Genomic DNA, 14,333 nt, shown 5'->3' with positions numbered 1-14,333 from the left:
TATTTTAATAACGTATATTTTTACTTATACTCTTCAAATCTCGTGACATGACTGGAGCAGGGGTCCAAAGCAGGCAACTATACCAGGATAAGCAGCTTAAACACAGTAGAAAGCAAAGGCGTCGGAAACGTTCGGGGGGGGGGGGGGGGGGGGGGGGGGCAGGCCAGCCCCCCCCCCCCATCCCCCAACTTTTCTCGCAGCAAACATCATTTTTCTTTAATTTACATATAAAAAAAAATGAAGTATCACGAAGTTGCCCCCCCCCTTCCAATTTTTGGGGGGAGTATCTATTAGAATTTGAAATGAAAATAAGGAAATTTAAGAGTGATATTGAAGATTGAAGATTGAAGGTATCAGTACCCCCCCCCCCCCCTCCCTCCACACACACACACACATGTCATGATTTGGGGAATTTGCCTTTTTTTTCCGTTTTGCTTGTCAAGATTTTTGATGATAGGTCTAGCCCCCCCCCCCTTTCAATTTGCTTCCGACGCCACTAGAAAGTGACGTGTTGGGATTATTGAATAAGGTAAGAATCCTCTTCACCTGTGGGAAAATTTTTCCATGTAAACCCAAATTTTGATATTTTATAGAGATTATCAATATGAAATGCAATTTCGATGCACTGTAATTAAAGGCATTTTGTCTAAACTCCTTTATTTGTTAAACCGGTATAAGCTGCAGGTCTGTAGCTTCCGGTCTAAAAAACAATTCGGTTGGAGGATCGGAATTTTAAGACCGAAAGTTACAGACCTTCAGATATGTATACCAATATCACATTGTACCACTGAGGAAAAAACCCATTAATTCCACTTTCATCAGTTGAGACTTAGGCTTCGGATTTTTTTTTTTGGGTTTGATAGAAATACCTTATTTTTCCCGGTGATACATAAAAATAGAATTATATCATGTGTTTGATTGACAGATAAAGGTCTACCCATTTATTTTTTTTTTTGGGGGGGGGGGATATCAACTGTTTAAAATTTATTAAAAACGGTTTTATACAAGTCTTATAATTATTTTAATAAGATTGATGGTTAAAAAAAGGTCCCTGCTATATTCCAAACACGGGACTTGTGGGTCAGAAGTTACATGTATGTATATCCATTGTGCTACATAAATGACTGCTAAACTAACCGATAGATGCCGAGTTGAATTTAGGGCGTTTCCTCCCGGGACAGGAGCTGATTTTTTATGAGATTAAACAAAAATGTATGATATGTCTGACTATCCCAGTTTTGTAACAATGCGAGGTCATTTGAATTTGTGATGTTGTTTCCGGAGGAAAAGGGGGGGGGGGGGGGGGACCGGGCTTGATTTCAAACGCATGTGTAACTTAAATACTAAGTCTTATAGTACATGTACCTTGCGGGATGTAAGTGTTTTTTGCTGCTAGTAAATGAAGAGTTGACAAATGGCAAACCGGCAAACATCCGAAATATTGACCAAAAAAAAATAAAACAAAAACATCAAAAAAGGAAAATAAATAAAGCTATTTATCCTATTACAACTACAACACGTTTCTCGCCATTGTCTTTTGTGGTTTTAAACAGGTGCATCTGGAGTGAACGCTCAATTGTTTTAGATATAATAAACATTACACCCAATTTAATTATTCCGATCGGGACTTTTCATTTAGTAATAGAAATTACACCATATTTTAATGTGTGCGACCTAATAAATTCCCAAAGATGAGCAGCTTCAAAACATATTAAATTTTCTTTTCAAAACAAACGTATGAGCTACTAAAGCTTTATTTACTGGTAATACAGGCTATTGAACTTGGTGCAAGAGTAAGTAAACAACTCCATCGTCAGGGGCGTAGCTTCCATTGTGGCAATGAGGCAACTGCCTCACTAGAATTTTTTTGACCATCAATGGGATATTCCCTCCCACATAGCTTTTGTAAATTTAAGAATTAAACAAATCCCAATTTGCATGTCATATTCCGCATTTTACTCACCATGCCAGTTGGTTCAGTCCCTTGCGAGAGATCTTTTTCCGCAATGAGACGCTTGAAACATTGGGGAAGGTCAACAACGACCGAGGACCGTCTGGTTAGCCTTGCCTTACTTTATGTTCACAGGCACCAAATGGTCTCAGTTGACAATATTCTCACAAAATTTGCAAACTCCAAAAAAAAAAAACACCAAAAAAACGCCGAATCGGCCCATTAAATTTTGAAGTAAAACAACGATGAATTTTTTCTAAAAATAAAAATGTTCATTCATCTAAAATATGTTAGAAGTTTTATTTATTATATACTGTCGTATACACATTTTTGAATTATAAAGAATTCAAACATTGAGTATACGACAATCGTGTTCTCAATTTTTGAATTTCTTATAATTCAAAAATTTGTATACTGCAATACTGTGAATAGATGCTGGTCTAAAATGTAAAATAACAAAACTTCGTTGCGGACAATGGGTTTTTTCACATTTTAAAACTCCTAAATTCATTTTTCGTAGGGGGGCTTCGCCCTATGAACCTCCCACCAGAAGAGAGCCCTGGGGGGCCCGCTGGCCCCAGACCCCCTGCCGCAATAAATTTGCCTCACTAGAATATTATCTCAAGCTACGCCCCTGATCGTCATCGTAACATGGCTGCCTTTTCATTCCAGATTCTTATGGATCGCATTGTTTTCTTTTACAATAATTTTTTGAAATTAAGTACAATGTGCTGAGCTATATTTTTTTTAAGCAGAATTAATTTACTGCATTTATTGACTTGTGCTTTACGCACGTCTGTTTAGAGAAAATTTGGACGACACAGACTTCGGTGTAGAACGTACAGTTCAGCTGTTAGATTGGACTGATTCATTTCCGTATAAAATCGCGTCATACAGACATTAAGAACAATAGGTTATTCCAATTAAGATCAGTTCTGACAATTTATTTATTTCCTGTGTATTAATTTCCTTCCTGTGTATAGAGATTAGCAGCGTTAAGCCCCCCCCCCCTCCCCCACCTCACCTGAGATTTACCACCTGACCTGAGGTTTTCTACCCGGTAAAAAATGCAACATAATCGCACCTTCGAAGGCCTCTACAAGTATTACGAAGGATCTTGCTGTCCGTCAATGTAAGGAACATTGTTATATAGTGTACACGAATACTGGGACTATGGATAGGAAAGCGCACCTGTCTTTATATGCACGCACAACAAAATTATGTATATATTCTTTAAATTTTGATCATGTAACTCGATCAACTTGAGCGTGCACAGATTAATGTTTGAATGCGTACGTATAACGCAAGTTCATCTAAATGTATTTCTTATTGGGGCACTGAATTTGATCGATAAAGGAGGTGGGGGTGGGGTAAACACAGATCGCTGCTATAAAATTTATTCTAAAAAAATGGCAAAATTATTGGGGCGGCGTAACGTTAACACATAATAATTAAACTGAGAAATTCAATGAACAATCTACCGATGAGGAAGAAGTCCGCAGTATCCTTTCGATATAAAAACTCCCATGCATACGGTTTATCGCACAGATACGTACATATCACCAGTGTACACATATATAGATATGTAAAGTAGTTGGTGATGCAAAACTGACATGCAATGCTGACATCATTATCAGGTGGAAAGAGAAGAGCATGATGTGTGTTCGACGAAGACCCAATTGAATCCTCGGTCCTTTCTGAACTTTAAGGATCCGCTCCAGTCGTCAAAAATCCCAAGATGGCTTTATGTTTATGTGATTTATTTATATACAGCCCTTTAAAGGTGTGCAGAATTAATCTTTCCGATGAGACTGTTATCTAAATTGCACATGCAATTATTGGTATTCAGCTATATACCAGTATCTAATTATACACATATATTTATGTATTAGTAAAGTTATGTATATACTAATGTTTGAATGGTTGTCAATGATAGAGCTCTCTAAATAATACAATCCTGGTTTTCTTAAAAGATTAGAAAAAAGCTAACTTTTACATCAAGTCCCCTCTCATATTTGACATTAGAGAGGCAATTTAAGCTGCATATCTGGAAAAAAATAAAATACTTTTGTAGAAGTAAAATAAAATAGAGGATCGATTGGCTGCATGGGTTCGAAGAATTTACTCCCATTATTTTTAAGGGGGGGGGGTCTGAAAGTGAGCTCTCGTGCTTTTTGCCTGCATGACGCAATTGGCCTGACGTCTAGACATCAGGCATATTTAAGGTTTGAAAGTTGCATTCTCCAAAACGGTGCAGACAATGTGAGCTAGCAATATTAATATTTTACGTAAGAAAGATTAATATTTATCATATGGCATATAATTAGCAACAATTAGTATTCAAGTAAACGGGAGGTTCACCATGTATAAGTGTAATCCTGGTGGAAGGGGGGGGGGGTGTCACCGCTACAAATTGTTGCCTATTGTGCACCCCTGCGAATGTGTTCGGAATGTTTTCTCTATCGTTGTTAAGTATAAAATAAATCCAGAGGTTCTCGAATGAAAGTTCACGAGACTTCACCGATATTTGTTCAGTTCCTTTGAAATTTCGAGCGGAAGTATATGTGTTCGGATAATATTCTCAAAATACGTAAGTTCTGGTCGTTTTTCATATCATATCCTACTTTGATTTATGTTAAAACATGAAAATCTTTCAAGATATGAGTTTTTTTTTCACAATCTAGCGGTTATTCAAATTAAACGATGATATTCAGAATAGAGTTATCGGTCGTGTTGAACCACGTGTAGAGTGGTTAAAAATATAAACATTAGCCCTTAGGTTACTTAAAAAAATCATAGCCATGTTTGATGCTTGTTGTGTGCAATACCATGTTTTTAAAAAAAATAATGGGTGTCTGTTTTGCATAAGAACTAGTATATCAAGACATTTTCAAGAAACATTCTGCATAAAATAGTATATTATGATTCACTATTGATGCCATTACTAGGTCAGGCGCGGATGGAAAAAAAACCCCTTGGGGGGGGGGGGGGGGTCTCTACTAAGCATGTTAAATGTTGCAACAGCAAAAAAAAACTATTGCTTTTTTTATTGTCACATTTATTTCTAGAACATATTTTATCCACCAATTAATGGAGATAAAGTTTAAAATCAATAAACCTCGAGATTTTATATTTGATAACAAGTCCCTACTGTAGGCTATAAACAAGAGGCACGTTTTTTACTGCGAAAATAAAAGGGTCAATTAAAAACACGTGGTCTAAAATTTAAATGACAATAACATTCACAGGGATGTTGTATATTATGGTAGAATGTAAGTACGTAGCTGGGCGGAGTTAAGACATTGCCGCTCGTGATTTGAATGAGAGAGAGAGCGAGAGAGAGAGAGAGAATTGAGTAAATTATAAGTGGTGCCGATGAAGGAATAATCATTAGTTATAAACTTGCAAACAAATTAATTAAGGTCTGTTTATAAAAATTACATATATATCCTATATTGGTATAACTTTAAGCTGATTAACTGATTCGCTGAAGCGGGGCTTGTCCCGATTTTTTTATCAATTGTTCAATATCATTAAATATGAAAAAAACTAATTTACATGTACGTGTCATACTAAATGTACATTAAACAATAACTAGTAGTGTGCATCACTATTTTAATTCATACAATTGACTCAAAAAATTCAAAATTCTGTTTCAATACTAAACCAAATGGGCATTTGCGCCCTCTTATTGCCCCATCTTCTTTCTTTGATCCCCTCCCCCCATAGATCCATTGATGGGCTCATTAATGAGTTCATTCAAGGCATCGATGATCTAATCCTTTCGGTGAAAGGCAGAGGGTGAAAGTACATGTTAATGGAACTTCGCGCCATAATAAATTAATATTACATGACATTAGTGGACGAGTCAAAATTGGGATCGTGAGAATACCGCGTGTACACATGTAGCTTTATTTGAAAACAAAAAATCCTATGGTTGGAAATGACAAAAATGGCCTTTGGTTTTGCATCTTTATTTAGCAAATAAAATTTAAATTTTGTCTGTTTTCTCTTCTGCTGTCAAGCCTACAATTTTTTGATACATGAACAATCCTAAAATAATTTGAAATAATAAAATTCTAAAAATCTATGTTTGTTTATTCACCAATTAAAGGTCATCAAGGGGCATACACATTCAACAACATCATAATCATGATTATAAAAAATAGCGGTTGAAATATGTGGAAAGAATGCCCAGACCCACATTACAAGCTTATAGTCAATTTATTGTACCGTATATTTTCGCCCTTATTCAGTTGCAAACGGTTTCGCCCCGTCTTGAAATCGCCCGCCCAAAGTTATGCTTAAAGAGACTGAGATATTTTGAGACATTTGAATTCGCCTAGTCTTAAATTCGCCCGCTGACAACGGGGGCGAAAAGGGCGAAAATAAAACGGGGCGAATATTTCCATATATTGTAGTACGTGCTCTAGATGAAAAAAATAAATGTATTTAAATTGATTCTTGATTATACACGTTCCATTTATGAATTTATGAACAGCAGCGAAAATTAAAAAATATATATTTTTTAAAAAATAGCCTAATTTGTACATCTTTCCTATGAAACAATTTTCATTTGTCAGGCAAGCTTTTTGGAAAGCTACATGTATTACTTGTTTAAAAAATAATTAGTTTTTTTTTATATGGCATTCTCCCTCCCTCCCCCTTCTTTCTCTCTCTCTCTCTCTCTCTCTCTCTCTCTCTCTCTCTCTCTCTCTCTCTCTCTCTCTCTCTCTCTGCAACCGGTGATCTTTAATATTTAAGGTATTCGATGTATAACGACCACATTTTGTACTTAACAAATGAATGGATCGATTTTCTTAATCATGATATCATTTTGAAGGTTTTATTAAATAACAATACTCCACCAAAGGAATTTCCAAAATTTTGATTATGGTCCAACTAGTTACACCTTGAATTTTGCATTGAAGTCTATGGGAAACGTATATTTTATTAAGATATTGTAAAAAGTAACTTAAAATTCTTAAAACTTTCTTGGTTAATACATGCATAAACTTTCTCTCTATTAAAATATGCAATAAAATCAATCATTTACCGCAGATATTTTGACGAAATTAAAATTTTCTCTTTTTCATCAAGGGGAGATAACTCATTAAAAATTGTAAAGGTACAAAATGACCGGCTTCTTATATGTCGTCAGTCATGTAAATTTGGTTCATTTCACTTTCATTGTTATCTAGCAATACATATTTAACTAGTTTAAAATGATTCAAAATTGTTCAATATCCCTTCATTATACATTGAATACCTTAATCTTCTTCAGTCATGTACGTATGTTTCATGCATTCACATGTATATACATATATATGCCGTTTAACATGCTTTATCATAGTTCTGAAAATAAATGAATGCATGCATAAAAATCATTTAATATTCTCTTTCTCTCTCTTTCTCTCTCTCTCTCTCTCTGCCTGCAACCGGTGCTCCAATGCCTCTGAACATCTCCAGTTCTAGCTTCGTGACGTAACAGTAGGCTATACGTCAGTTTGAAGAAGTTTTGGAAGACTTGCACACTAAGGGTGCGTTCAGAGTACTGCCGTTGGCAGACAAAAGTTACCACTGGCAATTTTTTTTACCATTGGTATACCAACGGTACCAATATTTTCCGATAAAATTTACCATAGGTAGACATTTCTGCAGACAATCTAGAGCTCTGTTAGCGATGGTAACTTTTTTTTATGATGTCACAAAAATGGCGGATATTTTGTATGCACTGAAGGCAACATATTAATTTCACAGCTTTTCCACCTTAAACCTTGTTGTAGCTGAACAATTCCTTTAAGCATTGTAACATTCCAAAAATACAACTGAAAATAAAAATATTTCTGTATATTTAGGCATGTTGCAGGCGTTTGGGGGACATTTGTTGGAATATGACTGCCATCTAAAGCACCAAAACATTTTGAAATTGAAAGTTTTCTCCGATTATTTGCTTAATTGTGATGAAGGTTATCTATTAAATTTGGCCTTAATATTTTTTAAGGAGGAGAAAATACTCTATAAAAAACTTCCTTTTGGAGATGTTCTAAAACCGTTCAGCCATACATCGAAAGTTCTCAAAAACACCAATAGTTTCTTTTCAACATTAGGGGTGGGGCCATTTAGATTGTTGTCGGTATTAACCATAGCATTGACTTTCAAATGTGTCCCTGGACAAACGGTATCAAAATCATCGGGTGTCTATATTATGGTATTAAAGTAATCGCATAGTTATGACTCGCTCTAGCCATGTTTTCCAAAGATATATACACACGTTTTGCGGGAGATGAAAAACTGTAAAAAAAATTCTTTATTGTACACAAATTACAATTTTGAATGTATCCTTTTGGTGCAAAATGATCAACGAGGCAAAAATATTGCATCTTGGTTTGACATTTTCCGCTAAATAATCAGCCAGTGTTAACAATGGTACACCAAAGGTACCATTGTAAACATTGGTAAAGTTCCTACTATCTGTACCCCAAAACTCGTTCAGAGTATATATGGATCCAATGGCACCAATGGCACAAATTGTTACCATTGGCAAACTGGTATTGGTACCACTGGAAATACTCTGAACGCACCCTAAAATCGGCACTTTAGTTGGCAGAAATATTCATGGGCGGATCCTGAAACTTCAAAACTTTGAATTAGTATTTTGAAGAGAACTCTTTAGTTTCTGCCAGACCACTGACACAGCATTTTACTTAGGTGATGGGAAATGTCTCCAGCTATATGAATAAAAAAAAGGAATATTAAAATGAAGATTTACAATGAGCCCATAATTATATCACAACTCATAACAACGTAACGTTACACATCGCAGACTTCCATAGAAATCATTGTGGGTTTTATTTCAATGTAATTTTAATATCTGCATGTTACAAATATAAAATTAAAATGAATGAATATTACGATCACGCTAATGCATTATGTGATTCAACGTGCTGCGTCAAGAATGCATTATATTAGAAACGTGGTATTTCAAGTAGGCCTATTGTCAGTAGATATTAAAATAATATTGATTATTATGGAATTTTTTTTCAAAGAAATGATGAACCCAACAGGTTAAAAACAGAGAGACGTTTATTCATGTCTACACACCACTGCTTATTTGTGTAGTTTGACTAAAGAAGAAACATGCATTCAAAACGTCCATGATAGTAAAAAAAAACCGTACTGCTTGTACTGTAATCACATGCAGAAACTGAAACAATATGGTAATTAAAAAATCAAATTAATGAATACAACTTGAACAAAACATATAAATACCTGTTCAAGATATATACGTTATTTATATACCGTACTGTTAGAGTATATATACCTGTAAAATATGAGAAAATATACTTGTTACGTTAGTATTTCTACTTAAGTAATGTGTAAACACTTAGCATGTAAACCCCGCTGAAATTATATTTATTTTCATGTCGCCAGGGACTGATAAGATGTATCCAATTTTAAGTTCGTAGATATTTCAGGCTTAATTCATGATCCGCCGATCAATTTCAACTCTCAGTGCAAACAGAATATATGACGTCACGAACACGGAAGTGACGCGGAGCGGTAAATCTTCTGTGGCAATGGATGCAGTGCTTGTTGGAACTTGTCATGTAAATAACGTCCAGCTTATAGCTATGATGTTTTATTGTAACTCGGAATTCGGTGAATTTCTTAACTGCCGCGACCGCAGTATGGATTATGTACGTCTCGATCGTAGCCATCGCGTTTTAGCCAAGCATTGTCGCATACAAAGGCTACTTCACTTCGTTTCATTGTAAGTTTAGATTTGAGGAGCGCAGTGTTGCTTCCAGTCAACATCTGCGATGTTATAGTGGCGAATTTACAGCTTGTGGAGATGATTTACGTATTACAGATCAAATATTAATGTCTAAATTGAAAGGCAGCTGGATTTTACGCGAATGGGGGGGGGGGGGGTGTTAGCTTTTCACTGAAAAACTAAGGGGGTTAGTTTTTCAGTGAAAAACTAACCCCCCCCCCCTTTTTCTACCGGAAGATGTTAGGAGATTTGTCGTACAAATCTGATTTTATACAAATGAAAATTTATCAAATAAAGAACAAACAAACAATTACAAAACAAATAAATAGAATAAATTAAAACAAATAAATAAGATAAATACTGGTATATAAATTCAGAGCATAGAAAATCATGTATTTTTCTCCATTACCCCTGCCACTGCTAAAATCACACTATCTCATGGATTTATATTTTTTTTCATGTAACTAAGGCTATTAGGGCCAATTACAATATTCCATCAGGAAAAAGGTGAATTCCGAGGAAAATAATTATTCCGAAATAAAATAATACCTTGTTTATAATATTATTTCACAGCATTAAAGCTTAACGCATCTAATCATTCAGATCCATAGAAAGGTAAGGTGATATAAAGCTACGTAATTCTTACATAAAAAGTCAACTTGGATAAAACTATCATACATATGCCGGTTATAAATCCAAATCAATATAGACTAGAGCTCTCTTTGATATGAAAAAATCAAACTTCACTTACCACTGGATTTTGATTTGAATCAGGTAGAACATTACACAGAGGACACTTTGGTTTTCTCCATTGTACAGACTACCTACATAAGATAGTACATAATCTATAATATCTGTTTCCATGGCAACATTGATGTAATGATTCTCTAGCAGAAAGGAGTGCCACTTATTGGGTCATACATAAAAACTTCAGTATCAATTTTTACAAATCAATAAGCTATAAAAACCCACAACTGATTTTATCAAATCGATATTCTGAATCAATCAAAGCATGCACTCCTTCAAAAGTACAGAAATAATTAACACTCAGTGGACTGTAAGAAAGCTGCCGACACCAATAAACAAGTTGTTTGTGATAAGTGTTGACAGGAAATAGGATATAATCAGACCTATTTACGGACACCTTAAGTACAACTTCAGTACCAGTTCTCAGACCAGAACCAGTAAATCTAGAAAAATACGGAATTATAAAAAATATGCCGATTTTTTCTCTCTCTCCTGTGCACTTCATTTCTAACCCTCAAACCCGCGATGTGTTCTGCCAGAATTAGGAAATAAAACCATCAATGAGTTAATGGAACTAAACCATCAACCATGTTATTTCCTTTTCAGGCGGCTTGTCTGGGCACATAGAGAGTATTGATATCATTGATTGTATAACTTCTTTACATGATTAAATTGATGTGTTAACAGACTGGCTTATTTAGTCCATTTATATCAATCTTGATATAAAACCACCGGCACAACTCAAAGTATTGAACCTTTCTATTGATTCTTCTCCTTGTAATTTAGCATCCTACATTTAGTCGCATTTCAATACCATTTGTCCACAGATAACGCACAGAAAATTGACAAACGTATGACATACCGGTATTATCTCTATTTCTCCTTTACAAGCATTGCTTCCGATGGAAGAATAGACATTATATGATACAATGTGTGTAGACATCTTTTATCAAGTATAATGATGTATAAATGTAAGTCTCTATAGTAACATCCTCTCAGAATGTACTGTATTTATATAGTTCTATCAGATTTTTACTCTAACACATTTTAACATTTCTTACTAAAAAACACCAATGCGCCACACAACCAGTTACACATGTGTTGGTAACATCTGATGTAGTACCGGTATATACCTAACATGTTGCCACGGAAAAGACACCAGATGGGCGATTGACTGATGTAACAGATGCAATATATCTATCAAAAAGACACCTTGACTGATATCAAGGGTACAGCAGCTAAAAGGGTGAACAGCTTAAAAAGCCAGCTAATGTGTTTTACAGACACGATTAATCCTTGAAATTTACACCAGGATTTACATCATGGTTGTTGGACGTATATCAGCCTTTGGTGGATGGGTCCAGTTTTCTGCATGTCATTGATTTCTAATAACTGCTCTATTTCTGTAAATCATAGATATCTTGGTATAACTATAGATCTGTACACAACTGATATCCAAAAACAATTTATCTTTGTATGTGAGATATTTCCCCATAATTTAGGTACACATTTACTATGAAATCTATAAATCTGAAAACGACTGAAACCGTTAAGTACCATACATCTCTATTTTAGTATGTCTAATAATAGTGTATACACATACAATGTAATCTACTAGTATATATCTGTACACAACTGATCTCTATCACTGTATGTCACCGATGTCTTGGCATCTTTGTATGTCATTGAAATCATGGTATCTCTGTATGTCACTGAAACATTGGTATTTCTGTATGTCACTAATACATTAATATCTCTGTATTGCACTGATACCTCTGTATCTCAGTATGTCCCTGATATCATGGTATCTCTGTATGCCACTGATACATTGGTGTCTCTGTATGTTTTTGATGCATTGGTGTCTCTGTATGTTACTGGTATCTTGGTATCTCTCAATGTCACTGATGCATTGGTATCTCTGTATGTCACAGAAGAATTGATATCTTTGTATGTCTCTAATATCTTAGTATCTCTGAATGTTTCTAATATCTTAGTATCTCTGTATGTCACTGATATCTTAGTATCTCTGTATGTCACTGATATCTTAGTATCTCTGAATGTCTCTAATATCATAGTATCTCTGAATATGACTGATATCTTGGTATCTCTGCATGTCACTGATATCCTGGTATCTCTGTTTGTCTCTAATATCTTAGTATCTCTGAATGTCACTGATACATTGGTATCTCTGTATATTACTGATATCCTGGTATCTCTTTTTGTCTCTAATATCTTAGTATCTCTGTATGTCACTGATATCTTAGTATCTCTGAATGTCACTGATATCTTGGTATCTCTGCATGTCACTGATATCTTGGTATCTCTGCATGTCACTGATATCCTGGTATCTCTTTTTGTCTCTAATATCTTAGTATCTCTGAATGTCACATATACATTGGTATCTCTGTATATTACTGATATCCTGGTATCTCTTTTTGTCTCTAATATCTTAGTATCTCTGTATGTCACTGATATCTTAGTATCTCTGTATGTCACTGATATCTTAGTATCTCTGAATGTCACTGATATCTTGGTATCTCTGCATGTCACTGATATCCTGGTATCTCGTTTTGTCTCTAATATCCTAGTATCTCTGTATGTCACTGATATCTTGGTATCTCTGCATGTCTCTAATATCTTAGTATCTCTGAATGTCACTGATACATTGGTATCTCTGTATATTACTGATATTTTGGTATCTCTGCATGTCTTTGATACCTTGGTATCTCTGAATGTAACTGATATCTCAAAGCTGGTATTTATGTATGTCACTGATATCTTGGTATGTAACTGATATCTTGGTTTCTCTGAATGTTACTGATTTCTCTGTATGTCACTGATAGATAGGAAAGTTGCTTATTTTTAAATACCTCATTCTGTTTCAGATTTCTTCATATACCATGTATACAGGCACTTTTCAGTTTATTTTGTTACATTTTAAAAGTAAGCAAAATAAATCTTAAAAATACTAAGATGGTCAATTATATGAGCTTAAAATCATGATAAATTATTGGTTTATTATTATTAGAGGTCATAAAATGATTAATTTGCTTACATATTTTAATCAGTTGTCATCCTGCCCACCTCATGCAATTGACACCAAAACATTTTAGTACATTTACTACTGTTAAATATTAACTTTGTACATTCAAGTAATAATGGGCATATCAATATTTCAACAAAATGATAATCAGACATTATGACTGATCATATTGTTCTGAATCAATATTTCAACAAAAAGATGTTACTTTGAATTTTTTTTAAAAATGTTTTGCCTTTTTTGATTTCTGTATCTCATCAAATTTTAATTGCAGCATTGTAAAAATCAAAATTGATATTTTATTTCACATTTACGTGAATATTTATACTTGAAACCATATGTTAATTAAATAGAAATCGATTAACAACCAACATACCATACTTTAAAAACTCAATATAATGGTTAAAATGTCCAAAAAAAATTTTATTTGAGTTGGGTTATTTTTCATTCTGCAATCTGTCTGGGGAAGTAAAAATTAACTTCATTTTTTTATTTGTGTCATTAATAATTTTACCATAATTTTTTTTTTTTAAATTTGATCTGAAGAGTGTTCACTTATAACAATCACACTATACCAGGTTACTTGAGATCAAATTCATAGACGAAAATATTTTTAAAATTTCAATTTGTCTACATTATTACATCATCGTCATGTATTACAAAATTATGAATTTTTCATACATTTATTTTCATTTGGTGACTTGAAATGAACTACATTTAGTTCTGTTACGTGTTTATTCATATTTAATCAGAAAAAGCGTGGACGTGTCACCTACCATAATAAATAATGGAGAAGTACCCGGTTCAATTCAATGGAC

General features: G+C 34.3%; 1 protein-coding gene across 3 annotated transcripts in view; it reads right to left on the bottom strand.

Moving 5' to 3' along the window:
- Positions 1 to 14,333, bottom strand: part of LOC105337753 (uncharacterized) — a 32,477-nt gene that overhangs the window by 17,940 nt on the left and 204 nt on the right. Inside the window, exons 2-3 of one of the 3 annotated variants that reach the window (XM_020071224.3) lie at positions 11,795 to 11,878; positions 10,480 to 10,552 (exon numbers count right to left, since the gene is read on the bottom strand). The gene's annotated coding sequence lies outside the window, so the exon portion shown is untranslated. Of the gene's footprint in view, positions 1 to 10,479; positions 10,553 to 10,700; positions 10,759 to 11,794; positions 11,879 to 14,333 lie in introns of those variants that run through there. The other 2 variants (XM_034445254.2, XM_011442625.4) reach the window with 2 other exon arrangements.

The sequence above is a fragment of the Magallana gigas genome, chromosome 2, assembly GCF_963853765.1.
Source record: "Magallana gigas chromosome 2, xbMagGiga1.1, whole genome shotgun sequence".
Lineage (NCBI taxonomy): Eukaryota > Metazoa > Mollusca > Bivalvia > Ostreida > Ostreidae > Magallana > Magallana gigas.
This window is presented reverse-complemented; position numbering and strand designations above follow the sequence as displayed.